This window comes from Leptonychotes weddellii, chromosome 6 (genome assembly GCF_054177405.1).
Source record: "Leptonychotes weddellii isolate Sample4059 chromosome 6, ASM5417740v2, whole genome shotgun sequence".
NCBI lineage: Eukaryota > Metazoa > Chordata > Mammalia > Carnivora > Phocidae > Leptonychotes > Leptonychotes weddellii.
Window position 1 is genome coordinate 71,185,391 of NC_138374.1, and position 26,068 is coordinate 71,211,458.

Genomic DNA, 26,068 nt, shown 5'->3' on the forward strand with positions numbered 1-26,068 from the left:
GACCACAGTGGCCACATCTGTCCTGCTCCTGCTCGGTCTTGCTTGCTGGCCAGTGAGGGCTGACCAACAGCTTGTTGGTTCTTTGCTTACAGTACTTACATCCTCTAGCGGGATGTGAGCTTCTTGAGGGCAGGGGTTTTTAATCTGTGTTATTTCGGTTGTGTCCACAGCATCGAGGACAGTGCCTGGCACATAGAAGGCCGTCCGTAAGTACTTGCGGAAGGAATCGTGACTTTGATTTGGCTTCTGGTTTTTGTATCCTTTTCAAACTTGATTGACTTGTAATTAACCTCAGGCCAGAAATAGGTGGGCGGTGGGGGGGTGATATTTTGATACTCTACTGCTCATTTGATAAGTCAAGACTTTTTTTTAAGGCAGGATGAGTAGAAACTTTTTTTTTTTAATTCAGTGTTAGGTTAGACGTGATCGAAGAAAGCAACCACGAAAATGTTGGAATATCACGTATTTTTGGTTCTATACTAGTGATTTGTAGACACCTAGCTCTCAGTCTGATATATTGTTCAGATTTGGGGGCTAAATTACAGCACCTTGCACTTCCTCTAAGCTAATTGCTAGTTTTTCTTGCAGGGTCCATTGGCCTTTGATGCCTCCTTTATACTTTCTGGGGAAAGGTGTGGAGGCTAGGATCAAAACTCCCTGAAAGAGAAATCTGAGAGGAGCACGGGATAAAAACCTCCTGTTAGAGGGATATCGGTGGATCTCTGGGTCGCTACATAGCTAGCAGTTTGAAAGGACTGAGAGCTCAGAAATGTTTTCCTAAATCGTTACGACTTTTTGGGAATCAATCAACTGCTATTCCTTGTGAGACAGGAGCAGGATCTATGCTGTGAAAGAGGAGGCAGCGTATGGAATGGTTCTGAGTGTAGCTATCGGAGCATGAACACCCCCCTGCCCCCCTTCATCCACTGTTTGTGTAACCCTGAACAAGTCACGTAACCCATTTCTCTAAAATGGGCATCACCAAAATTGTATTATGATTTGAGGGGTTGGGAGAAGACAAATATTCATTATTGTTACCATTTATAAGCTAACATAATTGATGCTCTTTTGCTAAGTGGAATTTAAAGGTGGAATGGTCTTAAAGAGAGCTAAGTGTTATGGTGTATCATTGGTCCAATCCAGTGTTCCCCAAACTTGCCCGAGCATAAGAATCTCCTCGGGGTGCTTGTTAAAAGTAGAGATTCTCAGGCACCACCCAGGCTTGCTGAGTCAGATCTCCAGAGGAGGGGCCTGGGAATCTTGCTAGGTGGGCAGGGTGGTGACACACTGGGATTTTGTGAGCCCGTTCTTGGTTGCAAAATTCTGCCTGGTGGATTCCAGATATGTGTTTATGCTTGTCAGATTGTGTCCCAATTTTTATTTTTTTAAAGATTTTTTATTTATTTATTTGAGAGAGAGAGAATGAGAGAGAGCACATGAGAGGGGGAAGGGTCAGAGGGAGAAGCAGACTCCCTGCTGAGCAGGGAGCCCGATGCGGGACTCGATCCAGGGACTCCAGGATCATGACCTGAGCCGAAGGCAGTCGCTTAACCAACTGAGCCACCCAGGCGCCCCTTGTGTCCCAATTTTTAGATAGGAAATACGGTCACTGTTCATATAGGCCATCTCATTCAGAATCTTCCTTAATCAGAGCAGATAGAACATGTTTCTGGGTTCCCAGGGACATGAGAGGATGTGTAGTTGTGCTGTTGGTGTAACTTACTCAGATTTCTTGGCCTTTGTTCTTTCTCTTTGTAAAACCTGTATGATCTTAATAACTTGCCATGTTAAATACATAGAGCAAAAGCGTCAGTATATCCTGACAGCTGTCTGTCCTCCTGAGTCTCTGTGGCCTCAGTCACTCTGGGCTGTCAGGATGACAGTGACTATGGAACAGTAAATGCACATGGAGGTGACCCCCAGGCTTTGTTCGTCAGCGGCCAGGCCAGCAGCTTTGTGCTTTTCCTCCTCTGACGGCTGGAAACCAGGAAGGAACGTTTCACTTGACTGCACTTAGGACAGCATGTTCTTAATCACCTGTTCTGGAAAAACAGCATTTTGTTGTTTTCACACAAGCCCGCAAGCTCATTTCCCCTCTCTGCCCAGGCAGTAGCTAATCATTTCCCTCTCAGTGACAAAGGCAGATGAGCATCTGAGACTTTTACTCAGAGGGCTGAGCCTTCTGCAGACCTCTGGGAGGAGTATAGGACTCTCATTTTTCAGTAAGGTGGCACTCCCCACCCAGCTGGGGCTTGGGTGGTAGTTCTCTCACAGGATTTTAGGAAGAGTTGAGAATTTCTCCGGCAGCCATTGTTTGTATTGGCCTTAGTTTCATGCTGATCTTTTAGTTCACCTTATTTCAGGTTGGACTCAACTGTATCCATTTGAATTATCTTGGGAGAAATTGATTTGTGCTGAGAATCTTATTTGGATGATAAGTTCATTTTCACACCTGTGACAGATCAACCCACTTTTTGGAGCTTTTGTTAAGATCACAAAGTTGATGCATATTTATAAATTTGCACATTTTTACTTCCTTAGAAAAAGTTTGTGAGTTCTTGAGGGCATCTGCCTAAATACATTGAAAGTGAAGGATCTGGAGATTGAAAGACAAGTATTTCTTCCTTTTTTCCCCTGCCCTCATGTTCTCAGGTGACAAAGTTTTGGCTCTGCACAGTATCAAGTAGCAGAATGCTAAAATTTTAGTGAATTTAAAAACAACTCGTCAGGAAAATGTGAAATGTGGGCAGGTATTTGTTGGTCTGTGGACAAGCCTGAAGGACGAAGCCTTCCAGTTAGAAAGGGCTAGAGGTGGGTCTGTGTGCGATGTTGGCTTGCTTGTCTCTCATGGGCGGATAGCAGGAAGCAGGTCCTCAGTGGGGACTCTCCCCTAACCCTCTTGGGGATTACGGGGTGAGCCTAGGCCTAGCACAGCTTTCCTTCCCGGCTTTTCTTGCTAGTCTGGCTTTCTCTTGCTTTCCTTATTTGTAAATCATCTTGGTGTGGGGAAAAGCCAGAGGTGGAAATTCAGTCATGTGTTATAGGCAGGAGAGCTGATGACAGGTGAGTGGTTCTGTTCGGTCATAGCTGCAGATGTAGGTCTTGTGAAGCGTGTTAGACATCTCTGTGTTGCACATACAGTTCTCGGAAATAAAGACACGGTCTCTGTCCACAAAGCAAGCCCTCTGCCCAAAGGAACAAATTTAAGAAAACCCCAAAACCCAATTCCTCTCTTCCCCAAGCAAACACACGTACAACAAAAATGGACAATGAAGCCAGATGTGCAACTCTAATTTCATTAAGTACCCATACTTAAAATTGTAAGCGTTTATGTAATTACGTCTAATCATCTAAGAAATTAGTCCTAAGATTTTTTTGTTTAAGGTTTTAATGATGCCATGCATTTGAATATCTCACCACATTGTCTGACGTCTTTGAAAGTGGGGTTCCTGTTTCAGCCTCCTTTGGAAACTTGTGTGGCACCAAACACAGGACAGAGCACCTTACCAGGTTTTAGAGACGACTTGTTGAATTGCACTGAAGCATGACTCAGTCCATCTGTGTGGGTGGAATTAGGCTCTGCTTGCTTGTGGGTGTCCACATATTCATGATGTTTATTTACAAGCTGTTTTGGCTCAAGAAATGCCTGCTAATTTTTCTCCGTCTGTGTGTGAATCGTAGAATTATCTCTGCAAATTAATTTCCTTAATTAACCCAGAGAAGAGGGAAAACTCAAACATGTTTCATTAAGTGCTCTGCTTAGGATAATTAAAACAATGTAACAAAGTACCTTTGTATATAATACACAATTTTGTCTAAAAATGATGTATAAAACATGTACTTGTCAGTAGTTGCCACTTAATTTTCAGATAATTTAGGACCCTGTTTTCATTTGTGTTAGAATGGTAGAATTTGTAGGGGCGCCTGGGTGGCTCAGTTGTTTAAGTGTCTGCCTTCGGCTCAGGTCATGATCTTGGGGTCCTGGGATCGAGCCCCACATCGGGCTCCCTGTTCAGCGGGGAGTCTGCTTCTCACTCTCTCTCTGCCCCTTGCCCTGCTCCTGCTTTCTCTCTCTCTCTAAGAAATAAATAAAACCTTAAAAAGAAAAGCAAAGCAGATTGGATTTACAGAAGAGATGAGACCTACTGGATTTTATTCTACTCTTCCCTTCCCTACTACCTCTGTTGATGTATTTTTATCTTTGTAGATTGGGGAATTCAGTAAGTAGGAAGTGTCTTACTTTTTTAAAGTAAAGTTTAGGGGCACCTGGGTGGCTCAGTTGGTTAAGTGTCTGCCTATGGCTCAGGTCATGATCCCAGGGTCCTGGGATTGAGTCTCGCATCGGGCTCCTTGCTCAGCAGGGAGTCTGCTTCTCCCTCTGTGCCTCTCCTCATGCTGTCTCTTTCTCTCTCTCACAAATAAATAAAAACCAGGAAAAAAAAAGGAATCGTAGAATTGTAGGCAAGATTCCTTCCCTGGGTCCCTTCCTCAGCATTGAAGGCCCATCCTGGGAGGTGCTGTGATGGACAAGGAAGAGGGCCTTCCCTTGGTGCAGGAATGGGAGCCAAGGCCAGGCACGTTTGAGGAAGTATAGGTGTTCTTACCAGAGCAGAAGTCACAAGAGAGGAAGACAAGAGATGACTCTGGCAAGGCTGGGTTACTCTGTGCAGATCCTGGCTGTCTGCAGAGAAGGCTTGACTTACTCTTTGTGCTCTAAGTAGGAAGTGACGAGGCCCAGTTTCTGCTGGGGAAGACCTCTTCTGCACTGTGCTGGCTAGAGGACTGGAATTGCCAGCCCTGCCTGAGCCTGTCTCTGCTTCATTCCCCTGGAAGCACTGGTCACCAGGGCACAAAGTGTATCTTTATTTATTTGCTTGCCCACTGGCTGCCTTTCATCCGTCCTCAAGAACAGGGATGTCGGTTTCCCCACTGCCATCTCCAGTATCACCAGAATGCTTGGCAAGTAACAGGTGCTCAGCAAATATTGATTAACCAATCAACTGCAGAGGCCAGTTTCTGAAATTAAAGTATGTCATTGTTCTCCCCCCTAATTTAGTAATTGATTTAGAGAGGAAAAATTAGTATCAGTTCAGTGTGGAAACTGGACAACAGCTTAAACAGAGGGTCAAAGTTAACATCACCAGTGAGGGCCGGTGGGTATCACGTGGCCCTGGATGTGATGGTCTTAGGTCATACCCCAGCCAAGAACGTGGCATCGGAATGGGATCCTGAGGAAACACTGGACGCACAAAGGATATGCTCTGAAATAACTGGTCAGTGTCACCGCGGGCTGTCTTAGGATTGGTCAAGGAGTTCTTCCAAAAACAGGTTGATTTCCCATGCTAAATCTTGAACCAACAGTGAAAGATGAAAAGTTACATACCCATATACCATAGTTACTGAAATTAGAAAGCGATTTAAAGCATTTTAATGCAACAGTGGTTGAAACGGTTTCTGGCTAAACCCAAACTAATGCCATTATCAGGGCATCTCTGTGTTTCCCACTTCTTTGGGTTCATGGGAGAAAGAGGTTAACATGAGCTTACAAAGATGGAGAGCTGGCGACGGTGCAGAAACCCAAAGCCAGCATCATGATTACAGTTTTGGAGTGTTATCTTACATGAACATTTCTCTATGCGTCAAAATTTTAAGGAGTAATTTAAATGCATTGTAATATTAATGGGATCTGAATCAGAATCCCTATGATATTAAAAGTGTTAATAACCATAAAGTGCTTAGAAAAATGCCCGGTGCACACATACATATAAGTGTTTTCCATGGTGAATTAGCACCCTTTCAGTTAAACTTTTATTTTTAAATCCATTTCTATTTATTTGATTTGCTTAAAGGTGAAGTACATGTATATCAGCCTCAGGTTCCCAAATATTTTATATTTCACTGTGAGTTATTAGTAAATCCATAGGAACAGAACTAACAGCACTTATTTGGTGGGGTTTGCGTTAAATGATTTCTGTCTTCCCCTCAAGTTCTGTGAATTTATAAGAGATGTCAGATAAAGGTGCAAAATAAAAGATCCCCAGATAGGCTTGTTTCTTTAATACAGGACTTGATTTAGTCAAAGCCACACATTTGAAAGAGCCATCTGACATTGACTCTTTAATTTATTAACTGAGAGAACAGAGAGAAACAATCTTGTCTCACAATGTTCTCTACCTTTCTGCTATAACTAGATTAGATATAATTTAAAATAGGTGACAAGTTCTCATCACCACTTCAATGACAGCTTTGAGGCTTGAGGAGAAAATGTGTGAATTACACAGAACAGGCTTACTGCATCAACGGGAGGAAAGGATATGCAGGTATAAAATGCTAACTATGAGATCTTTTTGTGATCTACGTTTTAGTGGCATTCTGGTAGTCACGAACCATTCCCCTCGTCCTCGTCACCTGTCCTTCTTTCAGTGCTGGTGAGGCCTGGGCCAAGTGCATAATCCAGTTCTGTAATGTAATTCTCCCAACACCTTCTAGAAGTGAGTGTTTCATAGATGAGTAATTTATGAGCTCAATTTCATTAATGAGTAAACTGAAGTTGAGAAAAGGCACTTTACCTGTCTCAGAAGTGGTACTTTCAGATTGGAATACAGGGTGATTTTGTGTCCAAAGTTTTCTGTTTTTGTTTTTTGGGGGTTTTGGTTTGTTTTTTTAAATCTTAGCTGTTCTGTGAAAATTATCTGTCAGAATTACTTCTCAGCATACTCATGAGAAACAGGTTTGCTAACATTCTTAACTGCATAAGTGAGACGAAAATTTAGTTCAATTAACCACTTTTAAAGTTTGAAAAATCAAACATTTGCATTAGGATGGCTACTGTAAGCCAACCAACCCAGAAAATGTAAATGTGGGTGAGACTGTGGAGAGATCCCAGAACCTCAAGCTACGATGATGGGCATGGAATGGGGTTCGCTCACTCCCCGGATGAGGGACTTTGCCCAGACCTGGGGGCTGTGCTGTGAGTGTTGGTTCGTGGGGAGTCTGAAGCTCCTGAGGGATTTGCAACTTACTGGAGCCAAAGAACCGTGTTGTTGCTCTGGTTTCCATCTGTACGTGGGTGTCACCCATTCATGGGACATTTCTCTGCCAACTTCTTGCTTGTTAACCTATTGTGGGTGGGTGGGGGGGTGTTAAGCTTACTCGTATCTATGCATTTCTGCAAATGCAAACATTGTTTGCTACTTTTCACCATCTCTCCAACGTCACATCTCATGAGGGTGTGAGGATGTTCAAAGAAACTGGTTTAGGGTTGTTTTAATTGCTTGGTTATATATTTCAGCATTTAACCTGGAGTTTGGAAGCTGGGCTTTGTTTTAATCCTCTAGGCTGTTTATTGTGGGATGCACCTGGAAACCTCTGCGTGTACCATGCCTCAGTAGTCAGTGCCATTAGTAGGTCTTTTTTTTTTTTTCTTTTTTTTAAGCAAGACAAAACACTAGTTTGCAGGTTGGTTTTGAAGACCCATTTGCTAAAATGTCAATATCACTAATGAATAGACCCTACCTTTTAATTAATTAATTTTTACTAATTGTCCTTGTCACTGGTGATTGGGGGTGGGGGCCGTTGCTGAGCTTTTGAAAGTGTGTAGCTGGGTTCTAGCGTGGTCTTGAGCGGCCATGGAGTGGGAGCACCACTGAGCACCTATTAGCCATTAGCCCTGCACTGAGGTACTAGAGCTAACATTCACTGAGCCGCTACTCAGCAGCTCAGTCTTATGGATGAGAACACCGAAGAGGTTAAGCTGAGCACATGGTGGGGGGGCTCAGAGTTCGTAAGTGTAGGGCCAGGATATGAACGTGGGCAGTTACTCCAAGCCCCCATCGTGGTATCACAGCAAGAACCCTGGGAGGTAGATGACCGTATTTCCAGTTTACCTGTGAGGAGCTTGAGGTTCAGAATGAAATGATGTAACCATAGTTCATTAAAGGGCACCCAGCTCCTGAGAAACCATGTGGTCTGAAACCCGGATTCCTCAGTGTTGCTCACAGTTGTTATTTAAGGTGGGACCACCTGTGTGGGCCTGTCCCACATACTTGAGGCCACTGGGCCTCTCTGGACCCCACTCACTGGCTGCCAGTAGGCACCCCAAGGATGGTGCCACCCAGGAATGCCCCCACGTTTCTAATGCCTTCTACTAGATGTCATATTTACATTACTTAATTTTAAATTTGTCTCATACCATTATACCACATTGCCTCCCACAGTAATTTTTTAATCAACAGTAATCAAACTTGACTCTTGCTCATAATTTGGAATAGTTAGAATAATTGTAATAATTATAAATGCAAATCATTTCAATACAGAATTGGAGATGAGAGATCTCATCTCACCTGGCTTCCTATTTCACAGATTACACACACACACACACACACACACACACACACACACACAGAGGCACGGAGATGGCAAAGAATAAATTGGCCGCTGACTGGACTCACCCTCTGTGGATGTGGGGACCATTTCTTCTCATTAGCAGATTGCTTTGGGCAAATGTATTTGAGTGAGCTGTGTTTATTTTCTAATGAGTGATTTTTGGCCTTTCCAACGGAGACGTTTGGAGGGCTGATGTGATTGAGTTGAAACAGCACACCATGGAGCAGCAGGACAGGTTTGTAGCGATTTTGGAAACATTACTTCGAATGTGGTCTTTCCTTTAAACAACGCTGACAGCACTGGGGACTTGTGATGAGACTTGTCTCTTTTACCCCAGCAGATTTTTGTGTAGGCTGCCCTAGATTTTAAGGAGACTAAAAGGCAGGTTAAGTTATCTCACATTTACTAATCCTGAAGGCTCCCATCAGGATTTTTGAAGAATGAAAAATGGTATTGTTTGAAGACATGCACTTGTTCAGAAAATTTATTGTATCCCTGTCGTGTGGCAGGTAGAATTTTAAGTTCTGTGCATGAATTGGGCATGGATTTTGGCTGTTGTTTATGGTACTGATGATTTTTATGCCCTTTCTGTATCCTGAATAAAACATATTTTAAAAGATTACTTGTCTACCTCCCCTTAGGTCACCCGACAACTGTTGTGCTCCTTGTGTAGGAACAGGGTTAGAGATTCGTTCCGGTAAACGTACCCTCTCTCCACCTGACAGTATGGCCCTCATTCATTTCATGGTATGCCTATAGAATATGAAATGTGTTTTTTAAGAACACATTTAATAAAGAAGTTGATTCATTATGGAAGGAAGGTCATCAGATAATTATATCTTTTTTAAAAGCATCTCTAACCTCACGGAATTGATTTGGCCTCAGATTTGGATCATATTGAAATCATCAACAAAACGAAAGACAGCCTACTGAATGGGAGAAGGTATCTGCAAATCATATATCCAATAAGGAGTTAGTATCCAAAATACATAAAGAACTTACACAACTTAATATCAGAAAACAAACAACCTGGTTAAAAAATGAGCGCAGGACTGGAATAGACATTCTTTTTTTTTTCCAAAGAAGACATACAGATGCCCAACAGATACATGAAGAGATGCTTAAAATCACTCATCATCAGGGAAATGCAAATCAGAACCACAGGAGATGTATCACCTAATACCTGTCAGAATGGCTGCTATCAAAAAGACAAAAATAACACGTGTTATTGAAGATGTGGAGAGAAGAGAACCCTGTTGGTGGGAATATAAATTGGTGCAGCCACTGGAGGTTCTGCAAAAAATTAAAAATTAAAAAATTAAAAATAGAATTATCATATAATCTGGGAGTTCCACTTCTGGTTACTTATCTGAAGAGAATGAAAACACTAATTGGAAGAGATACCTGCACCCCCATGTTTACCGCAGCATTATGTACAGTAGCCTGGATATGGCTATTCATCAGTAAATGAATGGATAAGGAAGATTTGGTGTTTATGTGTATGCGCGCGCGCACGTGCGCACACACTCACAGACACACACAGACACACGGGAATATTACTCAGCCATAAAAAAAAAAAAATCTTGCCATTTGCTTACAATATGGGTAGGCCTAGGGAGTATTATGCTAAGTGAAGTAAGTCAGACAAGGACAAACACTGTATGATTTCACTTTTATGCGGAATCTAAAATATAAAACAACTGAACAAACAAAACAAAATGGAAACAGACTCCCAGATAAAAGAAGCAAATTGTTGATTACCAGCAGGGCAGGGGCTGGGGGACGGGAGAAGTAGGTGAAGGAGATTCAGAGGTCAACTGCCAGTTAAAAGTAAGTCATGGGATATAATGTACAGTATAGAGAATACAGTCAGTAATATTGTAATAACTTTGTATGGTAACAGATGGTAACTAGATTTATCATGGGGATCATTTCATAATGTATGAAAATATTGAATCATTATGATGTATACCTGAAACTAATAGAATATTGTATGTCACTTCTTCAATAAAAAAAAAAATTGGATTGTGGTTAATCAGTTAAGCCACAGAACTTGAGGAAACTGATAAATCCAGAAATGTCTTCTGGTGAATGATGGGAAAGAATGTGCAGGTGTTGGAGTAAACCTTCTCCAGATGCCCTTACACAAATTTAGAGGTGTTGAGGGATATGCATTTCTTACTGACTGTGGGAAAGAAATTTGAAACTGCTGATACGGATCTTTCATTACTAATTCATAAATCGGAGAGGTGGTTTTGAAATCACCCAAGTCCCAGTAACAGGAAAATAATTCTCCTTCTCCTCCTCCTTGTATGGTGACTGGGAGTGTGACTTGGGAGAAGTGTTTGAATCAGTAACTCCCTTTGCAGACACTTCAACTGATTGAGAGCTATTTTATGCCTTTTTTGCTGTCATGAGGGAAAGAGCACTGATTAAAAAGCTTGCTATTGGAGAACTCTTAAAAAATAAAACCGACGAAACAACAGATTTAGGGCACCTGGGCTCGTTCATCCTGATTTGCATACCTATTATTATACTCGTAGCAATGGCGTATCACGGTTGTCAACATTCTTAATGATGACCTTGACTCATGAAGATCATGTGGAATTTGGTTCTGGGGATCGTTAAAAAAAACTAGGAAGTAACCCAAGAAGTATATTTAAAGAAGGTGTTTGGGATACAATGTGGATGAAAACAAGTTACAAAATAGTATGCATGTATGTCCTTCATTTGGTAAAACCAACCATGTTTCCAATATTTATGGCAAACCCGAGTAACTCTTCTAAGAAAATAAATGTTATTAGAAGTTGGGGGAAAACCTAATTCTCCACAAAGCAGTGAATGTACTGTCTTTCATAATGGGGGGTGGGCAAAGATGTTGAAGAATATTTTAATAGTTTAGTAGCCTGGAAATGTCCATATGTTGTGACCAAAAAAATAATTGTGAAACCATGTATATAGTCCTTAACTTATAAAATGAATGAATTTATAAAATAAGTACATAAAAAGTATATATAAAAAGTATACACAATATACAAAAATTATACAGAAGTGTAAAAATTTTTCATTTAACCCTATATATACATTAGTGGATCAAAGATTCCTGTTCTCCTCAAAAAGAACTGGAAAGAAGTATTTCAAAGTAATGAGTGCTTCTGATTGAGGGCCAGGGTTATTGGATGTTTTTCTTGTCTGTACATATTTTTATTTTCTAATATCATTCAAAGAACATCTAGGGGCACCTGGGTGTCTCAGTTGGTTAAGCGTCTGACCCTTTGTTTCAGCTTAGGTCTGATCTCAGGGTTGTGAGATCGAGCCCCACTTGGGGCTCTGCTTGGGTTTCTCTCTCCCTCTGCCCCTCCCCCCAAGCTTGCTCTCGCTCCTTCCCTGTCTCCCTTAAAGTAATAAATAAACCTTAAAAAAAAAGAACATCTAGTATTTTTTCAACAGGAGAAAAGTAGAAAAACTGTAATACATTAGAGAGAGATTTTCATTTAGAGAAGAAATTCAGCCCAGAAAGTCACTTTTCTTTGATATGGGCAGCTAAGCCTCATAATACTGTTTGATAACTGAGCCATTTGAGGATTTTTGTTTTAACCTGGGCCTCCCAAGAGAGGTGATGCTTTGTAGCCTGTGGTCATTACTACTTCAATGATGCCAACTTAAGATATCACGGCAGTGAGTGGTTGTTCAGGTGCCCAGATTATCCCTGGGGCGTGTGCCCCCCCCCACCGGGTCTTTGTATATGGCTGGCCTGGGTGGATGCTTAGCTTGTGACTGAGGAATACACTCAATGGAATAAACTCAAGAGCCAAGCTAAGTGAATCCTTTTCACTAGGATATGGATTTCCAAGATGTAGTCTTTGTGGAGTTCTGAGAAGCAAGAGATGGTGCATCACCCCAGCCTTTTCTTTGAGAGTCACTGTGGGCGTTAGCGTTTTCAAGGTTCTGAGAAATTCTGGAGCCAAGAAACAGAGCATTGCAGCCAGAGAAGGGTTGTTAGTGGAATTCCACTGACATTTAGGAGTGGAGAGCCGGGCGGATGGGCCTGAAGGGGAGGAGTAAGCACTGAAGAGGAGGAGGAGATTTTTCTGGTCAAGGGGGTGCCTGTACAGATCTGGGAGTGACAAACTTTTGAGTTCTCCATACCTAAGGATATGGTCTCAAGGGGTAGTTTTACATGTGCATGAAGCTTTAAATGGTTTCTTGAACACGTGGTAGCCTTGGAAAGTGTGTTTAAATCACATTTTGTAAATTACATAAATAAATTCCTATTTTAAGTCTTAGTAGGAGACTTGTTACTTGTAGGAATCTTTGTGATTTCTACTGTGTAAATCTTTAGTGTAATGTATTTTCATGCATCAGGGTTATTTATATCAAGAAGCCATTGACTTTTAGTTCATGGGTTTTCTTATAGCATTTAGAAAAATGAATGACACAATTAACCTCCTACTCACTGTGTCTATAAAGTGGAATCATTTGGCCCTGTTTTCTGCTTGATGTCTGTAGTTCTTCGTTTAAAGAAGTCATGTCAAGTGATGGGTAGAGAACCCCAGACCCTTGTTTTGAGGAGTTTAAAGGCTCTGAAAATTAAATAATCATGTCTACATGCATGTACCTTGCTTTGCTAATTTTGCTGGGTAGCTCTTTAGCTCAGAAAACTTAAGCACAAGGGCAACAGATTAGAACCAAGATTATTTTTTCTGAGTAAATGGAGTTGCTTCACTTTCTAGGTTGTGTGTTCTGTCTTTATTGCATATCTGGCTGTGGTTTCAGCTATGTTTTTACACACAGAAACACACACACACGCCCCCATCTACTACATGCATTGACTTGGATTTTTTTTATATTATATCCATTAAAAAGTGGATGCATGATGTACATCTATGCGATTGGAATTCAGGGCTTCACATCACTTGTCACGTACTGATGTACATAAAGGACCGAGAATGTAACTTGCTTTACTGGGGAAATTACCATGATGGCATTGACATTTGCCTATTACCCCTGTATCACTTTGTCTGAATTGTAAGGATCTGGCTTCCAAATAGCATGGAGTTCACTTCACAGCCTAGTGAGTTATACCATTACTAGTGACTGTGAATACTTTTCTCGATGTTTATTTTTTTAAAAAGATTTTATTTTTATTTGAGAGAGAGAATGAGAGAGTGAGAGAGCAGCTGTGGGAGAAGGAGAGGGAGAAGCAGACTCCCTGATGTGGGGATCAATCCCAGGACCCTGGGATCATGACCTCAGCTGAAGGCAGATGCTTAATGGACTGAGCCACCCAGGCTTTTCTAGATGTTTATAATGGAGTGATGTTTAAAATTGATCATCACTGTTAAAGAATAATTTTCAAAAAGTTAAAAATGTGTTTCATGTAGATATAAAATGAACATACAGGTTTTATTTAACTCAATGAGGAAATTACAGGAAAATCTGAGTACCAAGTTGTGAAATAGATGGTGGGTCAGAGGTTGGTAGCCCTGTCGACTGGGATGGCCCCCAGCGGGCCCACTGGGTGATGTCTAGCATACCACTGAAGGGACACCTAGGAATTTCTTTTGTTCCTTTCAAAGTCTTGGACTATTTTTTCTGACATCGTTCTAAAAATACTTTATGAGCAATTTCATTGGTTGAATGCTTATAGTTTTAGACCTTGAGACAAATGCCCTTCTAATTTGTTAAAAGCTGCCTGACAAGATAGGTATTTGGATTTCCAGTGTCTGGTTTTGGTACCATGTCCCCCCACCACTACCTCACCCAAGTGGAATATTGAAAATACGGTTAAGGTGGTAGCACTATTCCTGATATAAATATTCTCGCTAATGACTAAGCAAATACTACTCTCTCTGCTGCTTAGCTTCTTTAAGGGAGAGGTGGGGCGTTGTATCATTGGATATTCTAAATGAAAAATAGAGAAACTGAAAACAACTGAAAAATTCCAGTATTCTTTGTACATACAGCTAAAATGGGACAGCCTGGAAAGTGGCACCTTTTAGGAATATTTAGAGAAATGTTTGTGAATTCCAATTAATCGGGTGAGAAGTCATCATGTGACAGCGCGGGTAATAGAGAATGTTTCCCGTCACTGCCCCCAGGAGAGCCCTCGTCGGTCCGAAAGGGGCCTGTTGATTCTCCAGCTGCTGCCCCTGCTGAGGTTAAAGGACACAACTTAGAGACCCTCCCCCAAAGTGGCCTTATTTTCTAGCGGAGAAACCTGCAGTCAGAGGAGAGAGGAACTTGAATAAACCTGCATTTCTTCAGGAATCTGGCCTCAGGTTCCTTACCAAGTGATGTGAGCTGTTCCATCTAAGAGAAGGTGGTTTTGTTCCACCCACATGGGTCCATAGCAGGTCCTTCCCCACAAGTTCAACGTCTGTGGTCATCATGCGCTCTGCCGGAGATGATTTGCTGGTTGTGGAAAGCGGGCAGGTTCACCCCTGGACGGTAAGCAGTTGCCACGACAGACCTGGCCCACGGCGCTGGCGCGGACTCTAAGCGGCCTTCTTGGCCTCGTGTACCCCAGCGTCTCTCTGGCAACTTCCCTTCGGGTTTCTGGAGGCTAGGTTTTGAGGCAGACATTTGATTGGCTGGCCCCATCTTTTTAGGTTCCTGGCCAGCCTATGAGCGGCTGCCTTGTGGTCAGGTGTTCTTACAGCTCCAATCCGCTGTGGATATGTGTGTGGGGCTGTATCACGTGGCTGAGTCCCCGGAAATTGGGGGGACCGCGCAGACGCCCTGACGCATGTCCACTCACATCCGGTTTGAGTCAAGGCTGATTCTCGGCCGGAAGCGTTTCCCAGGATCTGCCTTGGAACTGGAGTTAATCGGTTTCTCTCTTACAGTAGATTTGGGATTTCTTTTTCGTCCACATTGTATTCTTAGCAGTCAGCTAAATTTTGCTTCTTTCGGGAACAGGAAAGACCCCTTCTGTGACTGGGGGGTGTGTTGCGGCAGCTTGGTTTGCCGGCCCCGGAAGAATTGTCTTCTGAAGTCCCAATGCTACTTCAAAGTGTTTAAAAAGGAAATTAGAAAGTTCCCATTGTTCTGAGTTCCTTTAATTTTCGTTAAATATTTATTCTTCTCAGTATCTAAAAAGAAACAAGATTCCAAAGGCAAGGCATTCGGATTAGTCTTTAAAGTCTGTTTATGGAACTGCTGGCCTACAGATGCTCCGTGTTTGGGATGCCGATGCTACGGGCCGGGTCCCCAGGGTAGAAGTCACACACCAGCCGGCAGGGTTTACTGAGGGTATAGAGAGCGTGCAGGTGCAGACGGAGACTCAGAAAGGAGAAGAGGGGGTCTAGTCCTAGCTTGGGGTCTGGGGTTTTGTGGAGGACCGCGGTCTGGTGTCCGGGTCCCCCTCGGGCATCCCGGAGCTGTGAGAACAAAGACGAAGGCTCACGTGTTACTCCTTGGAGCCAGGGGTCTTGGAGTGGAGATGTCTAGCTCGGGTGGCTGCAGTACGCGTGTGATTGCTTCATCCTCTCCTGCTCCTTCCTTAGATGTTCTCTGTTCTCGAGAAATCACCGACTCCTTGCCCCTCACGAGGAGGACATACACTCTTTGCTTTACGCGGCATGTATAAAGTGGGGGTGCAAGTCCTAGCAAGAGTAGAAGCAGGAAACCGAGCAAAGAACAGGTGTTTGTGGAGACCTTCAGTTCCTCTATGTCAGTATGACATAACCTCCGCTTATGAGACTTTATGACTAGTTGGGGAGATGCTGTTTCAAAGGGAGGCTGCTGGGTCCACAGCAGATGAGACCTTGTTTAGATAGTTTTTAAAAAGAATTATGGCTTTTGATCCTCCTGTAATTAAAACTTTTCTTGATTGTGACATACGACTGCATAAAGATGGTTTTAATAAAAGGTAAATTATAATCAGATACTAGGTGGGAGTAAGTACTAATTCAGAATTTACTGGGTGCATATGAGGTATTTTGAGAACAATGTTTTTGTTAAGTAAAAGAAAGATCATGTAGAAAATTCCTGTATTATTGTAAATATGTTGATTTCCGTTGTTCTTTCTAAGCCCGGTGGTGGGCATGATTGACAGTGAGGGAGCAGAGAGGGGAAGGACATTAGAGAGAACTGCAGAATCAAACATTTAACAACGAACAGAACTTTTGAAAGTGGGTATGACTCCAGTCTTGAAAATGATGACTCAGTGTGCAAAGTAAAGGTGGGTGAACTGACCTTAGAAGTTTGATTTGATGGAATTGGTCGGGAAAAACATGATAGGATTTTGTGGGTGATTATTGATGTCTGCCTTAGGTGCCGAGAGCATGATAGGCGGGGATAAAGCGTGGCTCTTGCCCTCGAGGAGCTGTGATTAAATAACATTTGAGGAAGATTATATTGGCACATCCATGGGTAGTGTTTTAGTAACCACCAGACACCGCTCCAGTAAAGCAGGGCAGGGCATTGCTGATACCAGGACCTGCCATGTCAGAAAATTCTTTCTTCATTTTGTGAGTGTCTGAGCAAAAGTTCTAGGCACCCGAGACTGTTCTGAGCAGCCTTCAAAAGGGAAAATAGGGATAGATTTTCTACTTGGGGTGGAAGCATACCCTTCGGGTATCCGAAGACTTAATTAATATAAAAAATATTACTTTTGTTTGAAAGACCCTTTTCTGTGTCCCATACACCCCTGTTTCCATCAGTAACAAGAAGACATTCGCCAGTCTCACAGGCGGGTTTCAGGGATTAGAATGAGATCCATGAAATGTCCAGGAGTGGTGCCTGGCCCCAGGCAGGGAAGCGCTTATGTTGCTTGATGTTATTTACCGCCCTGGTATCACTTGGCACCCAGAAGTGTAAATAGTGGTATGGGTTTTCCTTCTGGCTGAACTCTGAGCTCCTTCAGAGAAGTTGCTCTTGCATCTCTGTGTGATCCCACTCAGGAAAGTTTTGCTGAATGATTCGGATAAAAGGTACTTTCCTTCTTCCTTCTGAGGAAGGCACTTACCTCCTCCTTGGGGAAGGGGAGAAGGGGTGATTTTTTTGCCCGAGGTCACACTCAGGTCTAAAAGGATTAGCTTCTGGGCCGTGACCATTTTGCTTTGTTCCCATTAATTTCTCTCGTCATTTCCTGGAGTATAGTTGCTTTCACTCTTCATCATCTTTGGGAATGACTAGCGTCTTGTATTTCTATGAAAATTCTTAACCCCCCCTCCCCGCCCCCATCAAACGCTCTCCTTCGGCTCCCACATTTTAGTGGGCTGCAGTTTGCAAACCTGTCCTTTTCCAGATGAACCTGTTCCTCCAAACTCCTCTATTCAAATGCACTTTATAGAAGAGAAAAAAAGGGAAAGCCCTTTGAGAGGCAGGTTGGGAAATCGCCAGGGTAGTTAATGGATGATTTTTTTGTGGTTTGTGTTTTCTTTTACACCCTGGTGAGCAGCTCAGAGAAGGAGCTCCGGCTTCCACTGGAGAAGCATGATGTCCTGCACAAGGGGTGAGGGGTGGGGAGGAGACATCCAATTCCCTCTTGGTGCTAGTCTTTAAATCTAGAAAAAGTAGGAGTGTGGTGCAGTGAGGGGCAGATCAAGGAGATCAAGGCTTTCCTGGAGTGTAATTCCACGTCATTCTGCCTGGCCAAGAGGATGATGCCAGCCACCTGCCTTCTGCTGCGGGGACAACCTGCGGGGTCTGCAGGTGCGCATGGCACCTTCCAGTCACGTAAACTTGACTCGATGCCTGGGTCCTGGCAACTGCCCCTGAATCCCTCCCTCCTGAGAGACTGCTGAGGTTCTTCTCCAAGCAGAGGAGAGAAAGAAATTGTGGAATTAAACTGTGTGTGTTGAGTGTTAGAGATTAGGAAGAAAGCACTAACTTTGTACTTTGGATTTTGTAGTCTCAGACTAAGATTTAATTTGCATTTGCTGTTTATGAGTGAGAATGAGAAAAACTGCAGTGGTCTTTCCTATTCTAATAAAGTGTAATCTTAATGGAAAAATGTAATAAAATAGAAAAGTGTAATTAAATTGATCTTGTGCTGTTACTGGTTTCCGTATTATGCTTGTCTAATTACACACCATCTTCCCCCTGAGGAAGAAACAACTGAATTATAATTACAGAGTTTGGGCCGGGGCTGCCAACAACAAGCGTGCCCGCTGCGGTTTCCGGTCACGTGTCCGTGGTGGGCAGTGGCAGTTGATTTCAGCATCGTCCCCCCGGGGTTGTCCTGTGGGCGGCCTCTCCCTCCCAGTCTCTCAGACTGGCCCCCAAGAGGAAGCCACTCCTGGGGCGCCTGGGTGCCTCAGTCGTTGGGCGTCTGCCTTCGGCTCAGGTCATGATCCCCCCCGCATCGGGCTCCCTGCTCGGCGGGAAGCCTGCTTCTCCCTCCCCCACTGCCCCCTGCTTGTGTTCCCTCTCTCGCTTGCTCTCTCTGTCAAATAAATAAAATCTTAAAAAAAAAAAAAGATGAAGGCACTCCAGGAGGAAGAGATAAGCTTTGAGAGGACTGGCCCTACAAATACAAACCTGTAAAGTGGGAGCTGGCCATGCCTTGCCGAATGCCGTGAACTTGAATCTTTTCCTTCATCAGCCTTGCTTCTTTAACGCTCATTGCTTTTCCTTCTTGGAGCCTTCCCCTCCGGTGTGGTTTTTCTTGAGAGGAAGTGAGCAGTAGGAGACACAGCGGGGTGAGTATTGCTACCCAGGATTAGTGAATAAGGAAGGCTGCCTTATTCTGTCCCCTCTCCCCCCAGTGTTCTTCTGCCTGCCACTGGGTTAACGTCTGTGAAGATCTTGTCTTACTGCACTCGATCTCAACTGAAAGGTGGAGCCACAGCCCTACCCGTGTAAGTTGGATAATTTTTCCCCCCTAGATGCTTTCCTCTGCAAGGTGAGCACAGTTACCTGGCTTACTCACAAGTCCCAGAAAGAACGCCCCCCCCCCCGCTCCCACTGGTTGTTTCTTCAGGGCATGTGTCTGGTGTGGAATGAAACCTGCAACTTTCTGTGTGCTCCTTGTGCCACATCCCATCCGCAGAAGATCCCCAAAGAGCTCTCAGCCCCTGCAACCATTAGCTCCTCATAAAAAGAGTCCATCCAGGCTTATTTTTGTTTCTGTCCTCAAGCCACTTGCTATCAAGACATTACCCCATCTCATAGGAGGAAGGCAAGCTGATACCCTTTACTCAGGACAAACCAGAAGCAATTTGAAACCAGGAAATAGTGAAAGAATCATTAAGTGATTTCAAGTTGACCAGTGGGCTTGGTTGCTTTCACCTGGAAGCAGAACAGTGTCTTTGGTACCCCAGAGACTTGATGGGAACGCTTTCCTTTTTTCTCGAACTGTGACCTTGGACAGGTTTGCAAGCTTGGCTAAGTTACCTGATCTCTCGGGGCCCAGGGGCTGCATCCAATCAGCTGGGGATCCTAAGGCCTCCCTGCTTTGCAGGGTTCTCCTAGGATTTAACGTAAAGGCATTTAATTGATTTACGTATGGTGTCTGAAGGTCCTAGCTATTGTCATTGACATTATTTTGTATTTCGCAGTGAGGGTGCAGGAAGGCCCTTTGAGCGACATGCCTTTTGGCAAGCACATCTCATAGAGTCTCATATTCACTCTCTTTGGATGTTTTCTTGCCTCTCCCTCTTCAAGTAGCAGAATAGAACATTCTCCTTTTGAACTGTGTTCCCTGCTTTTTGAAAGTAGTATGATTGAATTAAATATTCATGCAGGTATGGCATGTCGTTTGAAGGGGGCATTATCATAGGCTCCCTCAGTAATTTTCTGGTGGCAATTTGCCTCTGCATCTGTGACTTTTTCTGACGGACATCATGTTCTTTTGATTTCCCCTGCTGCAGTGGGAAATGCATACAGAGCATAAAACAAATTAACGTGACAGAAAATTACACCTTGTGAAGTGTACGGATTTCTTTTGAAACTTCTCCTTTGAGGCACAGAAAGATAAGTGGGCCTACTTTACAAGTGACAGAACTAGTCAACTTTCTGGTAATTCAGAAGACTTTTGTGGACCCCGAATTACTTGGTTCTTTTCCTTTAAATGATTCATGAACCCGAATCATACAATATATTCTGTATATAATTAGCCTGGCCTCTTTTCTGTGAACATTTTTCCTTTTGGTTTTCTGGTGTCTCTAGCCCTGCATAGAAGCCGTGAACAGGAATGGCTTTGGGGGCGCCTGGGTGGCTCAGTTGGTTAAGCGTCTGTCTTCAGCTCAGGTCATGGTCTCAGGGTCCTGGGATCGAGTCCCACATCGGGCTTCCTGCTCAGCAGGGAGTCTGCTTCTCCATCCTCCTCTGCTGCTCCTCCTGCTTGTGCTCGCTCTCTCTCAAATAAATAAAGTCTTTAGGAAAAAAAGGAGGAACAGTTTTGCCTCACCTACTGTTTAGCTTGGTGTATCACCCTTACCCACTCTGAGACGCAGCATCCTTATCTGTCTGCCGGCTTCAGAGCAATTGGAAGATCAAATGAGTTGATGTATCAGTACCTTAGTCTAGCTTTTAGCACAAACTCGTTTGGTTATTACCTGTATTTTCATAGGTGTTTTTGTACCTATAGAAAGGAGATCTGGTCTCCCTATTCCCTTCCCTCAGCTCCCCTTCCCTCATCTAACTGCCAGTGGGACATTCATCTATTTATATCATAAAATAGCTTCTGTGTCCTACAGTCTCTAGAGATCTTGCAGGTTGACCTCAAACAACCATCCAGTCAGCCAAAACATTTTCCTCCGACGTGTCAACATCTTTCTGAGATAATATCTCCTTGTGGTCAGTGACTACTTGCTTCTGTCTTCCCAGAGCATTTTATTTTGGTCCAGATACAGGGATTCGTGGACTTCCAGGCAGATGCCTGGATAACAGGACCTTGCCCAACAGGCAAACTAATGTGTGGTATTTGAAAGTCAGGGTGATGGTGACCTTTGGGGAGAGTGGTGGCTGCACGTGTATGTTCGCTTTAGGTAAATTAAGCGAGCCACTCAAGATTTCTGTGTTTTTCTGTATGCAGGTAATATGTTAATACAAATGTTAATTAATTTTTTAAAAAGGTAACTTTTGGCGCACCTGGGTGGCTCAGTGGTTTAAGCATCTGCCTTCGGCTCAGGTCATGATCTCAGGGTCCTGGGATCGAGTCCCGCATCGGGCTCCCTGCTCAGCGGGGAGGCTGCTTCTATCTCTCCCTCTGCCACTCCCCCTGCTCGTGTGCATGTGTGTGCTCTCTCTCTCTCACTATCTCTCAAATAAATAATCTTAAAAAAAATAAAAGGGTAACTTTTCCCTCTTTCTGCAGATACCATAATTCACACATGTATTGGAAGGGTGATAGCTCATTCTTAGTTGAGAAAGTCTTAAATGAAATTAAGTGAGGAAGAAGTCTAAGCGTGTAAGGGGATGTGGGTCGAAGACGACTTATAAGCTCTTTGATCATACACATTCATCTGTAGATGGTCTGTAGGTGTTCTACTTGCTAGTTATTGTGTTCGGTAGAAAATGAAAATTTAAACAGGTTGCTACCCTTTTACCCTGTAGTTGTCATTCTTCTAGTTTGAAAAATGATTCTTTCTTGCTTCTTTATCTTTCTCTATATCATCAATTAGCAAATTATTTGCCTGAGTAGAGAAGAGATAGTTTATAAAAGTGTATGATTTTAAAACTCACGCTATACCATTAGGTGCACTTGCTGCATACAATTTTTTATTAGCCGTGGATTTACATGCTTGCTTCTGCATGGCTTTGCCTAATAAAGTTGACTCTCTATACCGTGACAGCCAGAAATTAGCTGGGAAGTGGGAAGGAACAGTTTTTGCTGTGGATAGAGAACAAGAAATAAATAATAGTTACCCTGGATTATAGGTTTTTCTTATAAACAGCTCATTGTCTTATAAGCTGCTCATTACATTTTAATTTACTTATTTTCTTCTAGGTTGGAAGGAAGATTGATGCAGACAAAAGCAACATGATTCAGGTAAATGGGTTTTTCATTTCTTTATGTACCTTTTATTCTTGGTTTATATTTCCCATGTTTTCCCACTGAGAAGAACTAAAAAAAAAAACCCAATTTTTGTGGCCAACTTGAATATATAAAGAATGTTTTGGGTATATAGAGGTAATCATCAAATGCCTACTTATACCATTTAATTAGTCACATATTGTATATTTAATAGTCGTGTATTTCTGTCAAACAATATTATGACTCATACCGTTTCCTACCTCACAGTAATTTTCTTCCCAGTCCTTACATACATATCTGATGTCCGCATCTCTATTATTGGTCACGTTTTTGAAGCCCCCAGTAGCATTTTCCAGAGCACGTTAACCATTTTAGTTGTTTGCAACGCAGTGCACTTGGAATCCGTGTGTGATGCTGTAACTGGAAGTTTTACTCCCAGCTCTAAGTGACCATATGCCCGATGTTAGGACAGCTGTTATTCTGGAGATCTCTACTGGTGACGGTTTGTAGGTTGGCTTTGTTAAATATTCTGTCCTGCTTGCTTGCTTCTATCTATTCATTCATGCATTTTATTTATTTTGAGGTAATTACATGCACATTGTTTGCAGTTAAAATAATTCTATAACAGGGATGCTTGGGTGGTTCAGTTGGTTAAGTTTCCGACTCTTGATTTTGGCTCAGGTCATGATCTCGGGGTTGGGAGATCGAGCCCCGCGTTGGGCTCCTCGCGCAGCGCGGAGTCTGCTTGGGATTCTCTCTCTCCCTCTCCCTCTCCCTCTCCTTCTCCCCCGCTCATGCTCTCTGTCTTACAAATAAATAAGTAAATCTCTGGGCGCCTGGGTGGCTCAGATGGTTAAGCGTCTGCCTTCGGCTCAGGTCATGATCCCAGGATCCCAGGGTCCTGGGATCGAGTCCCACATCGGGCTCCCTGCTCCTTGGGAGCCTGCTTCTCCCTCTACCTCTCTCTCTCTCTCTCTGTCTCTCATGAATAAATAAATAAAATCTTTAAAAAAAAAAACAAAAAAACAAGTAGATCTTTAAAAGAAAACACAATACTGTAACAGCCATTCCCCTTTGTTCATATGTTGCCAATACTCCTTTGCCTAGAGGAGCCCTTTCCAACTCTTTTCCTTATATTCTCTCACATTTGCCTACCTATTTCTAAACAACACACCATATGCTGTAAGTACCATTTATTGGTCTCTTTTAAAATTTTAGACTTTTATTGATTTCCTGCTAAGGATTTAGCCCTCACACGTCACCCCTTGCCCTCAGTGTGTGCCGCCTCATCCTGTCTCCATTTTGTGCTTATAGTTGTGTTATGGTGTGTGGATACGTTAATATTTAATGTTTGCTTTATTGTGACTGTATTTTGTTTGTAGCTGAGCTTTGTAACACTTATGTGTAAATGTCTCAGGCCGTTCTGCTTCCCAGCTGGTTGTGTGTGATCTGCTTTGTTTGTTTCTCTGGAAAATGTTTGACTCTTCTTTGTTCTCAGAATGCTGAAATTTCCAGCTGGGACATAGGTCTTAGGATCTTTGATGTCAGTGGTCCTTTCAGTTCTGAAACTCATGCCCTTCAATTTGGGAAATTTTCATGTACTACTCCTAGGATGATTTCCTTTCCACTCTTTTTTCTCTTTCCTGCGAGCTTGTTAGTTGGCTATTTGGACCCACTGGTTTGATTCTCTTGGTCTTCTTATGTTTTTTTCTGAACTGTTTTCCATCTCTGTGTGGTTTTGTTATACTTTCTGAGAGATTTTCCTATTATTGTCGAACTTTTAATTTCTGCCAGCATGTTTTAATTTTTATTGGTCTCTGAATATTTCATTTTTAAAAAGAGGATCCTGTTCTTGTTTCACTGGAATAGGGATGGTTTGTCTGGCTCTACCAGCTGGGGAAAAGATCTGGGATTCTAATAGCCACCCCCCCTTTTTTTTTTTGCTTAAAACAACACAGTGGTTTTTTGACCTTTTATAGTTCTGTAGGTCAGAAGTCCCCTGACGGTTCTCACTGGGCCACAGTCAAGGTGTCTGGTTGCGTTCCTTCCTGGTGGCTCTAGAGGAAAATCCGTTCCCTGCCTTGTTCTAGCTTCTAGAGGCTGCTGACTCCCTTGACTGTTGGCCCCTTTCCAGGCAGGGGCTGCTTTAAATGAGCAGGTCATGGGGCGCCTGGGTGGATCAGTCGTTAAGCGTCTGCCTTCGGCTCAGGTCATGATCCCAGGGTCCTGGGATCGAGCTCCGCATCGGGCTCCCTGCTCGGCGGGAAGCCTGCTTCTCCCTCTCCTACTCCCCCTGCTTGTGTTCCCTCTCTCGCTGTGACTCTCTCTGTCAAATAAATAAATAAAATCTTAAAAAAAAAAAAATGAGCAGGTCAAATACGTCTCATACTGCATTTCTCTGACCTCTTCTGCCTCCCTTTGACTTTTTAGGAACCTTGTGATTACATTGCACCCACCTAGATAATCCAGTATAATCTCCCACCTTTTTTATATTATGGTAAAAAACCAAAATATATAAAATTTTCCATTTTAACCATTTTTAAGTATCTAGTACAGTAGTGTGAACTATATTGATATTGTCATGCAGCAGACCTCTAGAACTTTTACATCGTGCAAAACTGAAACTCTTTACCCATCGAACAAGCTCTCCCTTCCTCCCTGCCCCAGCCTCTGGCATCTACCTTCTACCCCCGATCTCTAAGAGTCTGACTGCATCACATACCTCATGGAAGTGGAATCTTACAGTATTTGTCTTTGGGTGACAGGCTTCTCTTACTCAGCATAATGTCCTCAAAGTTCATCCGTGTTGTAGCACATGACAGGATTTCATTTTTTAAGACTATGTATTAATATTCCATTTTATGTCTGTACCACTTTTTCTTTATCCATTCACCCATTGATGGACATTCAGGTTGCTTCCACCTCTTGGCTATTGTGAATAGTCCTGCTGTGAACCTGGGTGTGCAAATGCCTTTTTTTAGTTTGTTTTTTATTTAAAAAATTTTTCCATATTTTATTCAACTATAATTAACATACAGTGTTCTGTTAGTTTCATGTGTACAATATAGTGATTCAACAATTCTGTACATCACCCTGTGCTCATCACAACAGGTGCACTCCTTCATTCCCATCACCTGTTTCCCCCATGCTCCCATCCACCTCCCCTCTGGTGACCATCAGTGTGTTCTCTGTAGTTAAGATTTTGTTTGTCTCTCTTTTTCTTTGTTTCTCACTTGTTTTGTGTCTTAAATTCCACATATGAATGGAATCATGTAGTATTTGTCTTTCTCTGACATAATTCACTTAGCATTATACGCTCTAGCTCCATCCATGTCATTGCAAATGGCAAGATTTCTTCTTTTTTTATGGCTGAGTAATATTCCGTTGTGTATATATACACCACATCTTCTGTATCCATTCATCACTCAGTGGACACTTGGGCTGCTTCCATGATTTGGCTATTGTAAATAGTGCTGCAATAAACATGGGGGTGCATGTATCTTTTTGAATTAGTGTTCTTGTATTCTTTGGGTAAATATCCCATAGTGTGATTATTGGATAGTAGGGTAGCTCTATTTTCAACTTTTTGAGGAACCTCCATACTTTTTTCCACAGTGGCTGCACCAGTTTTCATTCCCACCAACAGTACATGGGGTTCCTTTTTCTCCACGTTCTCACCAGCACCTTGTTGTTTCCTTCCTTCCCTCCTTTGTTGCTACTCTGACAGGTGTGAGGTGCTACCTCAGGTGGTATTGA

General features: G+C 42.8%; 1 protein-coding gene across 9 annotated transcripts in view; it reads left to right on the top strand.

Annotated features, from left to right (window-relative positions):
* The window catches only part of SGMS1 (sphingomyelin synthase 1), a 235,432-nt gene that overhangs the window by 69,332 nt on the left and 140,032 nt on the right, over nt 1–26,068 (top strand). For 5 of the 9 annotated variants that reach the window (XM_081824385.1, XM_081824393.1, XM_081824389.1 and 2 more), the window contains one exon: nt 22,286–22,327. The exons of 2 other annotated variants lie outside the window; for them this stretch is intronic. The gene's annotated coding sequence lies outside the window, so the exon portion shown is untranslated. Of the gene's footprint in view, nt 1–170; nt 211–22,285; nt 22,328–26,068 lie in introns of all 9 variants that reach the window. 2 more of the 9 variants (XM_081824387.1, XM_081824388.1) reach the window with 1 other exon arrangement.